The 12,735-nt window shown below is 40.4% G+C and overlaps 2 protein-coding genes across 14 annotated transcripts in view; one reads left to right on the plus strand and one right to left on the minus strand.

Moving 5' to 3' along the window:
• Positions 1-12,735, plus strand: part of OPRM1 (opioid receptor mu 1) — a 158,641-nt gene that overhangs the window by 144,972 nt on the left and 934 nt on the right. The window lies entirely within an intron of this gene.
• IPCEF1 (interaction protein for cytohesin exchange factors 1) overlaps positions 1-12,735 on the minus strand; it is a 181,032-nt gene that overhangs the window by 65,101 nt on the left and 103,196 nt on the right. The gene's annotated exons all lie outside the window — the stretch shown is intronic.

A 12,735-nucleotide genomic window follows, 5' to 3' on the forward strand; every position in this document is an offset into this window, starting at 1 on the left:
AATCCCTTCCAAATCTAAGATCCTCCAAAATTCGCATGACCTGCATATACAGCTAAATACTAAAAACATCTGATATAGTCCCGGTTACTTGAATCTGCAGACACGTGGAATCATTCAGATGGTGAGGAGGAAAGACAATCACATTAGGGCAGGCAGGTTGGATTCTCAAAGAACTGAAAAGTCTGCATAATATGTATTAAACTACATAGTAACCCACAAACCTCACCAGTTTACCAAAAGTTTTTTATGAAATAAAGAGTTGGTGATTCACCTTTTCTATAAGAGACCCAGGGCTCCCTTGAACCACTGGGCTCCCTTGAACCACTGATGCAATAGCACAAATGGCATCAATAAATGGTTACTTCACTACTAAAGAACATGGCTTTCTAGTAATTTTATCCAAAGAAAGAGTGTACAAAGCTAAAATAGACCAGAAAAGTCAATGACATTGAATCTAAATGGAACTCCACATTTTTAGCCACGAACTTGTCCTTCCTCAATTTTCATATTATTTTCCCAGTCTCCCCAGGCTCCAAAACTTGGAGTCATTCTTATTTTAGCTTCAAATGTTTTGTGTCCTATATCAAGTGCTCAACATACCTTGCCCTTTCATATTGCGTAGTGTGTCCCAAATTTTCAGTTTCCCCTCTACTCTAGGAGTTCATGTCTCAATACTTGCATTCTGTCACCATCTCTTAACTGACCCTCTGAAAACTCCTTTATTCTCCAATACATCCCCTTTATTACTGCTTGGTTAGTATTTTCACATTCCAATTTCATGAGATCAACTTCAGACTCAAGAATCTGCAGTGGCTCCCTACTGCCTACTGGATCAAATCCACATTCCTGCCCTGTGCATTTGAGACCCCATTTACCAGCCCTGGCTCACCTCTAAATGGAGAAGCCGTGCAGCCCAGGAAATAGTCTGGCTTTGGTGTTGGTGGATCTTGTTTTTAATCCCAGCCCTGCCATATACTCTTTATGCAACTTTGAGCAAATTACTTAAATTCCCTGAGCTTCATTAAACTCCCTTGAAAAATGGGAATAATACAATCTATCTTGCCAGGTTATTATGAGAATTCAATATAATACCTAAAACAATGGGTTGGCACAGCTCATATATATTTTCATTCCTTTGTTCACATTAGTCCCCAGATAGGAATGCCCACATACTACCCTCTATCCTTAAAACAAACAAACAAACAAACAAAAAAAACCTGCCTTCCAAGGCTGATCTTAAAAGAATCTTCTCCATGAAGACTTTCTACATCCACTGCAACCCACAGGAATAATGTTTTTTGATTGGTGAAAATTATGTTTATCTAGTAAAGAAGGCTGGCCTCTTTGACCAAGGAAATGATGCAGCTTTGGAAAATGATAAGAAAAGAAAAAACACACCTTCCTAGGTAGAAAGGAGAAAGAATCTTCCAGGAATAAAAGCTGCTTGGCAGAACTCTCTCACATTCGACCCAAAATATTTTCCTTACCCCTGGAATTTCCAGAATTCATCTGTATTGCTCAATCTCAGAGCCATATTTTTCACCAACTTTTCTTTGATCATGTCACTTACATAGGTCTTTTCCTCTCCACCAGTCTTATAAGTTCTTAAGAGAGAATTGTAGTCTCTCATTTATTTTTAATTCTACGTTTACAACAGTTAGCCCAAATTATTTTTAAGTCCTCGATAAATACTGGTGGAAGGATATGTACGTAGGTGGGTGGGTAGGTGGATGAACGGATGGATGGATGATAAACTTTTCATGTTGGGCTCACTTAAGAAGAGACTTTTAATATCTGTTATCTGTAACTAATATTTAACTGTGCTTTGTAATTAAAGCCTAAATTGTTCAGGCAATGCCTCCAAGTTTATACCAGCATAATGCATTTGTTCCCTTGATGTATTTTGATTGCTCACATGTGCTCTTGGATAAAGTAAGAAAATACACCTCTAAGATGAGTAAATGCTCCTTGAGTAGAAATATTTAAGAACCTCACTGATTTTAAGTGGGTTGTATAACATAATAATATATATGATATTTACTATATGATTGGTCTTGGGTATAAATAAAATCCACAATATATTTCCCAAGGAACTACGCTAAATTTTAATTAAGAATTCTTAGAAAAGAAAAATAAGAAGTTATAGCAAAAGAGGGAAATCTAAAAACTGAAAGATATAAGATAGTTTTAACAAATAAGTAATCACATCTTAAGGACCTATACTGTCACTATTTCGTAGCAACATGCCTGAGGAAAACAATAATTCAGAACTTTGCTTCTCCTTCTCCAGAGAGAAGATATTGATCCCAAACATCAGTCTCCAGCTGTGCCTGAAATCCAGGTGAAATGCTAGAGTGGAGGGAATTCCCTGGGAAACCTTTCTCTCTTGCAACGTTTCTGCCCCCAGCCTGGTGATCTGGATGAATGAACCCTTGTCTTCAGCCAGAGGCCATGGCTAGAAAGAATCTAATAAAATAAACTCTGATAAGATGTTAGCAAAATGGGAACTGCTGTGTGGGACCTATTTGGGACCGTGGAGCCCTTCTAGCAAATCTCAAATTGGACCTTTTCCTGTATTTTTAAGAATAGACGTGACTATACGTGACTATTTTTAAAAGAGACATAAGTTTTGCTGGAAAATTATTTTCCAGCAAAAGCAGTCCTGGGGCATTCTCTGGCACTGAGACAAAGCGGCTGTCTGCAATCCAAGAAGAGAGCCCTCACCAGGAATCAACCATGCTGGCACCCTAACCTTGGGACTTCCAAGCCTTCAGAACTGTGAGGGGAAAAAAAACTGTTATTTAATCCACCCAGTTTACGGTAGATTCTTCTGGCATTCAGATCTTAAAAGGGAGAAGGGGGCTCCCCTGGTGGCGCAGTGGTTGGGAGTCCGCCTGCCGATGCAGGGGCCGCGGGTTCGTGCCCCGGTCCGGGAGGATCCCACGTGCCACAGAGCGGCTGGGCCCGTGAGCCATGGCCACTGGTCCTGCGCGTCCGGAGCCTGTGCTCCGTGGCGGGAGGGGCCACAACAGTGAGAGGCCCGCATACCGCAAAAAAAAAAAAAAAAAAGGGAGAAGGTCTTGAGCTTCTGTAAGACTCACTGGTTATAACTGTCTCTTGCTGAAAAAGATGATCTTTCACTAGAGAACTGGAAGTACCATCTTCACCTGCTTAATGGGAACAATCCCCAACCCATTTGTTGCCTGAATGTAAAAAACAACAACAAAATAAGATACCTTCACTCTAACAAGAATTTAGCAAATCATACCAAGGATTGTGCTGTGTGATACGAGGGATCGAAGAAGGAAGACAGTAAGTAGTCCACATAATTTTAAAACAGATTTTTTTCCCCCTCCATATAATTTGAAAGCTCCTTCATTCGACTCTGAGAAAGACAGGGGAGATTGGTTCAAGATGGTGGAGTAGAAGGACGTGCTCTCACTCCCTTTGCAGGAACACGAAAATCACAACTAACTGCTGAACAATCATCGACGGGAAGACACTGGAACTCACCAAAAAGATACTCACATCCAAAGACAAAGGAGGAGCCACAATGAGACGGTAGGAGGGGCACAATCACAATGAAGTCAAGTCCCATAACTGCTGGGTGGGTGACTCACAAACTGGAGAACACTTATACCACAGAGGTCCACCCACTGGGGTGAAGGTTCTGAGCCCCACGTCAGGCTTTCCAATCTGGGGGTCCGGGAACGGGAGGAGGAATTCCTAGAGAATCAGATTTTGAAGGCTAGCGGGATTTGATTGCAGGACTTCGACAGGACTGCAGGAAGCAGAGACTCCATTCTTGGAGGGTACACACAAAGTAGTGTGCTCATCAGGACCCAGGGGAAGGAGCAGTGACCCCAAGGGAGACTGAACCAGACCTGCCTGCTAGTGTTGGAGGGTCTCCTGCAGAGGCAGAGGGTGGATGTGTGTTACTGTGAGGACAAGGACACTGGCAGCAGAAGTTCCAGGAAGTACTCCATGGCATGACCCCTCCCAGACTCTGCCATTAGCCCCACCAAAGAGCTCAGGTAGGCTCCAGTGTTGCGTCGTCGCCTCAGGCCAAACAACCAACAGGGAGGGAATCCAGCCCCACCCATCAGCAGACAAGTGGATTAAAGTTTTACTGAGCTCTGCCCACCAAAGCAACAGCCAGCTCTACCCACCACCAGTCCCTCCCATCAGGAAGCTTGCACAAGCCTCTTAGATAGCCTCATCCACCAGAGGGCAGACAGCAGAAGCAAGAAGAACTACAATCCTGCAGCCTGTGGAAAAAAAACCACATTCACAGAAAGAGAGACAAGATGAAAAGGCAGAGGGCTATGTACCAGATGAAGGAATAAGATAAAACCACAGAAAAACAACTAAATGAAGTGGAGATAGGCAACCTTCCAGAAAAATAATTCAGAATAATGATAGTGAAGATGATCCAGGACCTCAGAAAAAGAATGGAGGCAAAGATTGAGAAGTTGCAAGAAATGTTTAACAAAGATCTAGAAGAATTAAAGAACAAACAAACAGAGATGAACAACACAATAACTGAAATGAAAAATACACTAGAAGGAATCAATAGCAGAATAACTGAGGGAGAAGAATGGATACGTGACCTGGAAGACAGAATGGTGGAATTCACTGCTGCGGAACAGAATAAAGAAAAACGAATGAAAGGAAATGAAGACAGCCTAAGAGACCTCTGGGACAACATTAAACGCAACAACATTCACATTCCAGGGGTCCCAGAAGGAGAAGAGAAAAAGAAAGGGTCTGAGAAAAAATTTGAAGAGATTATAGTTGAAAACTTCTCTAACATTGTAAAGAAAACAGCCATCCAAGTCCAGGAAGCACAGAGAGTGCCATACAGGATAAACCCAAGGAGAAACACGCCGAGACACATATCAAACTATCAGAAATTAAATACAAAGAAAAAGTATTAAAGCAGCAAGGGAAAAACAACAAAAAAACATACAAGGGAACTCCCGTAAAAGCTGATTTCTCAGCAGAAACTCTACAAGCCAGAAGGGAGTGGCACGATATACTTAAAGTGATGAAAGGGAAGAACCTACAACCAAGATTACTCTACTTGCAAGGATCTCATTCAGATTCGATGGAGAAATCAAAAGCTTTACAGACAAGCGAAGCTAAGAGAATTCAGCACCACCAAACCAGTTCTACAACAAATGCTAAAGGAACTTCTCTAAGTGGGAAACACAAGAGGAGACAAGGACCTACAAAAACAAACCCAAAACAGTTAAGAAAATGGTCATAGGAACATACGTATCGATAATTACCTTAAATGTGAATGCATTAAATGCTTCAACCAAAAGACACAGGCTTGTTGAATGGATACAAAAACAAGATCCATATATACGCTATCTAAAAGACACCCACTTCAGACCTAGGGACACATTCAGACTGAAAGTGAGGGGATGGAAAAAGATATTCCATGCAAATGGAAATCAAAAGTAAGCTGCAGTAGCAATACTCATATCAGATAAAATAGATTTTAAAATAAAGAATGTTACAGTAGACAAGGAAGGACACTACATAATGATCAAGGGATCAACTGAAGAAGAAGATATCACAATTATAAATATATATGCACCCAACATAAGAGCACTTCAATACATAAGACAAGTGCTAACAGCTATAAAAGAGGAAATGGACAGTAACACAATAATAGTGGGGGACCTTAACACCTCACTTACACCAATGGACAGATCATCCAAACAGAAAATTAACGAGGAAAACCAAGCTTTAAATGACACAATAGACCAGATACATTTAATTGATACTTACAGGTCATTCCATCCCAAAACACCAGATTACACTTTTTTCTCAAATGCACACAGAACATTCTCCAGGATAGATCACAAATCTTGATCACAAGATTGTGATCTATCTTGGTTCACAAATCAAGCCTCAGTAAATTTAAGAAAATAGAAATCATATCAAGCATCTTTTCTGACCACAATGCTGTGAGATTAGAAATCAATTACAGGGAAAAAAAAGTACAAAACACATGGAGGCTAAACAATACGTTACTAAATAACCAAGAGATCACTGAAGAAATCAAAGAGGAAATAAAAAAATACCTGGAGACAAATGACAATGAAAACATGACAATCCAAAACCTATGCGATGCAGCGAAAGCAGTTCTAAGAGGGGAGTTTATAGCTATACAAACCTACCTCAAGAAACAAGAAAAATCATAAATAAACAATCTAACCTTACACCAGAAGGAACTAGAGTAAGAAGAACAAACAAAACCCAAAGTTAGCAGAAGGAAAGAAATCATAAAGATCACAGCAGAAATAAATGAAACAGAAACAAAGAAAACAATAGCAAAGATAAAAGTAAAAGCTGGTTCTTTGAGAAGATAAACAAAATTGATAAACCATTAGTCAGACTCATCAAGAAGAAGAGGGAGAGGACTCAAATCAATAAAATTAGAAATGGAAAAGAAGTTACAACAGACACTGCAGAAATACAAAGCATCCTAAGAGACTACTACAAGCAACTCTATGCCAATAAAATGGACAACCTGGAAGAAATGGACAAATTCTTTTCTTTTTTTTTGGGGGGGGGTGGGTGGGGTATGTGGGCCTCTCACTGTTGTGGCCTCTCCCATTGCAGAGCACAGGCTCCGGATGCGCAGGCTCAGCAGCCATGGCTCACGGGCCCAGCAGCTCCACGGCGTGTGGGATCTTCCCAGATCGGGGCACGAACCCGTGTCCCCTGCATCGGCAGGCAGACTCTCAACCACTGCGCCACCAGGGAAGCCCAGAAATGGACAAATTCTTAGAAAGGTATAACCTTCCAAGACTGAACCAGGAAGAAATAGAAAATACGAACAGACCAATCACAAGTAATGAAATTGAAACTGTGATTAAAAATCTTCGAACAAACAAAATTCCAGGACCAGATGGCTTCACAGGTGAATTCAATCAAACATTTAGAGAAGAGCTAACACCCATCCTTCTCAAACTCTTCCAAAAACTTGCAGAGGAAGGAATACTCCCAAACTCATTCTATGAGGCCACCATCACCCTGACACCAAGACCAGACAAAGATACTACAAAAAAAGACCCAATATCACTGATGAATACAGATGCAAAAATCCTCAACAAAACGTTAGCAAACAGAATCCAACAACACATTAAAAGGATCACACACCATGATCAAGTGGGATTTATCCCAGGAATGCAAGGATTCTTCAATATATGCAAATCAATCAATGTGATAAATCATATTAACACACTGAAGGAGAAAAACCATATGATCATCTCAATAGATGCAGAAAAAGCTTTTGACAAAATTCAACACCCATTTATGATCAAACTCTCCAGAAAGTGGGCATAGAGGGAACCTACCTCAACATAATAAAGGCCATATACAACAAACCCACAGCAAACATCGTTCTCAATGGTGAAAAACTGAAAGCATTTCCTCTAAGATCAGTAACAAGGCAAGGATGTCCACTCTCACCACTCTTATTCAACATAGTTTGGGAAGTCCTAGCCACAGCAATCAGAGAAGAAAAAGAAATAAAAGGAATGCAAATTGGAAAAGAAGAAGTAAAACTGTCACTGTTTGCAGATGACATGATACTATACATACAGAATCCTAAAGATGCCACCAGAAAACTACTAGAGCTAATCAATGAATTTCGTAAAGTAGCAGGATACAAAATTAATGTACAGAAATCTCTTGCATTCCTATATACTAATGATGAAAAATCTGAAAGAGAAATTAAGGAAACGCCCCCATTTACCATTGCAACAAAAAGAATAAAATACCTAGGAATAAACCTACTTAGGGAGCCATAGACCTGTATGCAGAAAACTATAAGATACTGTTGAAAGAAGTTAAAAATGATACCAACAGATGGAGAGATATACCATGTTCTTGGATTGCAAGAATCAATATTGTGAAAATGACTATACTGCCCAAAGCAATTTACAGATTCAATGTAATCTCTATCAAATTACCAATGGAATTTTTTACAGAACTAGAACAAAAAAATCTTAAAATTTGTATGGAGACACAAAAGACCCTGAATAGCCAAAGCAGTCTTGAGGGAAAGAAACAGAGCCGGTGGAATCAGACTCCCTGACTTCAGACTATACTACAAGCTACAGTAATCAAGATGATATCGTACTGTCACAAAAACAGAAATGTAGATCAGTGGAACAGGATAGAAAGCCCAGAGATAAATCCATGCACCTATGGTCAACTAATCTATGACAAAGGAGGCAATGATATGCAACGGAGAAAAGACAGTCTGTTCAATAAGTGGTGCTGGGGAAACTGGACAGCTACATGTAAAAGAATGAAATTAGAACACTCCTTAACACCATATATAAAAATAAACTCAAAATGGATTAGAGGGGCTTCCCTGGTGGCGCAGTGGTTGGGAGTCCGCCTGTCAATGCAGGGGACGCGGGTTCGTGCCCCGGTCCTGGAGGATCCCACATGCGGCGGAGAGGCTGGGCCCGTGAGTCATGGCCGCTGAGCCTGCGCGTCCGGAGCCTGTGCTCCGCAAAGGGAGAGGCCACAACAGTGAGAGGCCCGCGTACCGCAAAGAAAAAAAAATGGATTAGAGAACTAAATGTAAGACTGGACACTATAAAACTCTTAGAGGAAAACATAGGAAGAACACTCTGACATAAATCACAGCAAGATCTTTTTTGATCCACCTCCTAGATTAATGGAAATAGAAACAAAAATAAACAAATGGGACCTAATGAAACTTAAAAGCTTTTGCAAAGCAAAGGAAACTACAAACAAGACGAAAAGACAAACTCAGAATGGGAAAAAATTTTTGCAAATGAATCAATGGATAAAGGATTAATCTCCAAAATATATAAACAGCTCATGCAGCTCAATATTAAAAAAACAAACAATCCAGTCCAAAAATGGGCAGAAGACCTAAATAGACATTTCTGCAAAGAAGACATACAGATGGCCAAGAAGCACATGAAAAGCTACTCATCATCACTAATTATTACAGAAATGCAAATCAAAACTACAATGAGGTATCACCTCACACCAGTTAGAATGGGCATCATCAGAAAATCTACAAACAACAAATGCTGGAGAAGGTGTGGAGAAAACGGAACCCTCTTGCACTGTTTTTGGGAATGTAAATTGATACAGCCACTATCAACAGTAGGGAGGTTCCTCAAAAAACTAAAAATAGAACTACCATATGACCCAGCAATCCCACTACTGGGCACATACCCTGAGAAAACCATAATTCAAAAAGACACATGCACCCCAATGTTCACTGCTGCACTATTTACAATCGCCAGGTCATGGAAGCAACCTAAATGCCCATCGACAGACGAATGGGTAAAGAAGATGTGGTACATATATACAACGGAATATTACTCAGCCAAAAAAGGGAACGAAATTGGGTCATTTGTAGAGACTAGATGAATCTAGAGACTGTCATACAGAGTGAAATAAGTCAGAAAGAGAAAAACAAATATCGTATATTAACACGTATATGTGGAACCTAGAAAAACGGTACAGATGAACCGGTTTGCAGGGCAGAAATAGAGACACAGATGGGGAGAACAAACGTATGGACACCAAGGGGGGAAAGTGGAGGGGTGGGGGTGGTAGTGTGATGAACTGGGAGATTGGGATTGACATGTATACACTGATGTGTATAAAATGGATGACTAATAAGAACCTGCTGTATAAAAATAAAGAAAATAAATTTTTTTTAAAAAAGCAGTCCTTATTCACCATCCCATTTCTCAAAATTCCCATGGGTAAGGTAAATGCTGATGATTCCTAAATCTGATTTATTTATGAAATCAACAAATATTACTTGAGTACCTAGGAAGTATCAGACACTACCTAAGGCGCTAAAGATATACTACGGTCTTTCTCTACAGAGATTATTATCAATAATATAACAACATGTACGAAAGAGGAAGATAAGTGTAATAAGTATAGGTTGCTATGGGAGAAGAAGAGGCAGCCTAATTTGGGTCAGAGGAAAGGTAAGAACACCTCGAGGATGCGCTATTTAAACTAAAATTTGACTTATGAGGAGGAATAAGCTTGATGGAATTGGGTGGGAGAAAGACTGTACAGCATGAAGGCAAAGAGTTTGCTGAGCTGAAAAACAGCATATGCAAAGGCTTAAAGAGACAGCCAGCATATAGGACATTAATAAGGAATTAAAAGCAGTTGTGTAGTTGAAGCTTGGGTGGAGGTGGGGAAGCTGGGGAAGTAAGACAGGTACAGGTCAGGAGACGCCCAGGAGCCAGGAAATGAATTGTTACTTTATCTAGAGGCAAAGGAAAACAATTGTGTGGATTTCAATCCAGGATTTTAAACAGCCTGGATTTTTAAGGCTGTTCAACTTGAATACAGTTTTGTAAGACATGGCATAAATTCTTGTGTGCTGCATCACATTCTATGCACATAATATGGGGTGTGAAAAATGGTAGATGAGTGTCTGAACTTGACCTTTCTCAAGGAAATCTGCGTAGTACTTTTTAAAGCAGCAAAGAGTGATGGAAGAAGGCAGTACACCATGCGTCAGTTACTAGGTAACAACAATGACAAAACGCTTAGAGAGGTGAGGGTGATGTCTCCTCGGGTTGTGTCAGGGAACAAGAGAGACAAGCAAAGGGATCCCGTGAGCTCACTTGTACTTGCACATAAGAACGGCCCCACGTTTCACTTCTAGAGTTGTTCTCTCCAAACCCCATTGAACGCAGACAATAGGGGAGTTGAACCACATCATTTATCCTGGTCCCCGCATGGGGTCAGGTTGGCATATGACAACAACCGGGGGCTGAAGAGTCAAAGGGGCTAAAGAGGATCTATTGTACCCCCTCCCCTTAGGACTTGGGTCACTTGAAGAATGTACACAAGTTCTATGAGCCTCAGCCTTCCCAACTTTCTAAACGTGTTGACAATTGCTACCTTGGAGGGTATTTTGGAGAAGTTAAAAAGAGTGTGTATGAAAGGTACCTCGACTCTCCCTTGACATATGGTAGGCATTCGATAAGAGGTGGCTCTGGCTGTGATGCTATCAGCTCCATTACCATATGAGAAAGCACAGGCAACAGGGAAGGTAGAAGAAACAGAAGTTTGTTCATAAGACGTTGGTGCCTTGGGAGCTACTCCGTTGAATCTGAATTCCTTGAGTGGCAGAAAGTAAATAAATATTCTCAGCCTGAGGGTATGTGTTCGGCAATTATTTCACAGTTGATATTCACACAGATAGCAGGACTATGACTGTTAATTAAGTATTCACTGAGTAGCCTTTTTTCCCCAAAACAAACATATAATTAAGATGTCAGGGTGTGTGCGCGCGTGCGCGCGCGTGTGTGTGTGTGTGTGTGTATGTGTGTGTGTGTGTGTGTGTGTGTGGAGAGATTATTCCTCTGTAACACAGAGTCATAGAATTAGGAAGTTGAAAGGGTCCTTCTGTTATATACCACAAGTTTAATAGAGTCATTCTGTGGCCAAATGACAGTCAATTTATTCTCCATTCAATGTTGCTAATCTAATTCTATTCGAGTACGTGAGATTCCTAATGCCTAAAATAGGTAATTCATTGCTCTTCTAAGAGAAACTTAAGCCAAATGAACTTATGAAGCCAAATAAGCCAAATCTGTAAGTATGTGTGGTTCCGAGGGGGCTCGATCCTATGAAGACAGGAGCGGTACCAGAACATACGTGCAGAATAATGTGACTGAATGAGATAATTAATGCCATGCTTATATCTGAGTTTTGTTACTTCCCACAGATGTGTCATGCTCCATCAGCACCCAATCCTTCCAACAGCCTCGGAAAATTCCTAGAGAGCTATTAAAAGGTAAATCGGTAAGCCCTCTCATTTCATAGAAGATGCAAACTATCACTTGCACAACTAACCAAAAGCAAGAGCCTAAAATATTATAAACGAGAGGGAGAAAGTTATATTAACCATAATTAATTAACCTTCGTTAAGAAGGAAGCTGTATTTGTTCAGGAAAAATCCCTTAGGATAGAAGGTGAGACCCCAGCTCCAGTTTGCCTTCATTTGGGTAAAATTATCCCATGCTAGACAAGATGGTAAACGTATCCAGGAGGGGAGAAGAAAAGAGAGAAAAAGAAGATAGTGGAAGACTGCATACTCTGCAAGGTGCTTCTTTCTTGTGAAGCTCCCAAATGTTTGATAAAATTGTTAAAACTCGCCAAAAGCTCAAAAATATATATTTTTATAAAACTCAGTAAAGAATTTTGTACCATGTTTTGGGTGAAACCAAATCTGTAAGCTTGGGAACAGGGGACAGGGGAGGGGGAGTACAGAGAAAAGCACAGGAGAGGATGCTTATTCCAGGGCACTGGAATTGGATTTGGGTCCAGTTTAATCAAATCCTTACAGGACAGGTGCCTTGGGTTATGTGGGTACACAACTTTTTGATTAGTGGCCAGTGAATGTAAATTTATCGACTAAAAATTTCACCCACAAACTACACGGGGCACTTATTTTACATTTATAAAGTTATTTGCCCTAAAGCTCTGTTGCTTGAGAGATGGGCATACACAAGTCATTTTAAAATAATGGTATCACGTAAAAAGAATTTTTCTGGCTTGTGGTCAATTTTTAAATGATTTTCCCTTAATGGATTAAAGGACATCCATTGCTGACCTTCACTCTACCACAAAGGGAAACTCAGGCTCTCCTGAGATCAAATGGCTACTCGGTGTTCATGGAGA

Source organism: Tursiops truncatus, chromosome 12 (genome assembly GCF_011762595.2).
Source record: "Tursiops truncatus isolate mTurTru1 chromosome 12, mTurTru1.mat.Y, whole genome shotgun sequence".
NCBI classification, from domain to species: domain Eukaryota; kingdom Metazoa; phylum Chordata; class Mammalia; order Artiodactyla; family Delphinidae; genus Tursiops; species Tursiops truncatus.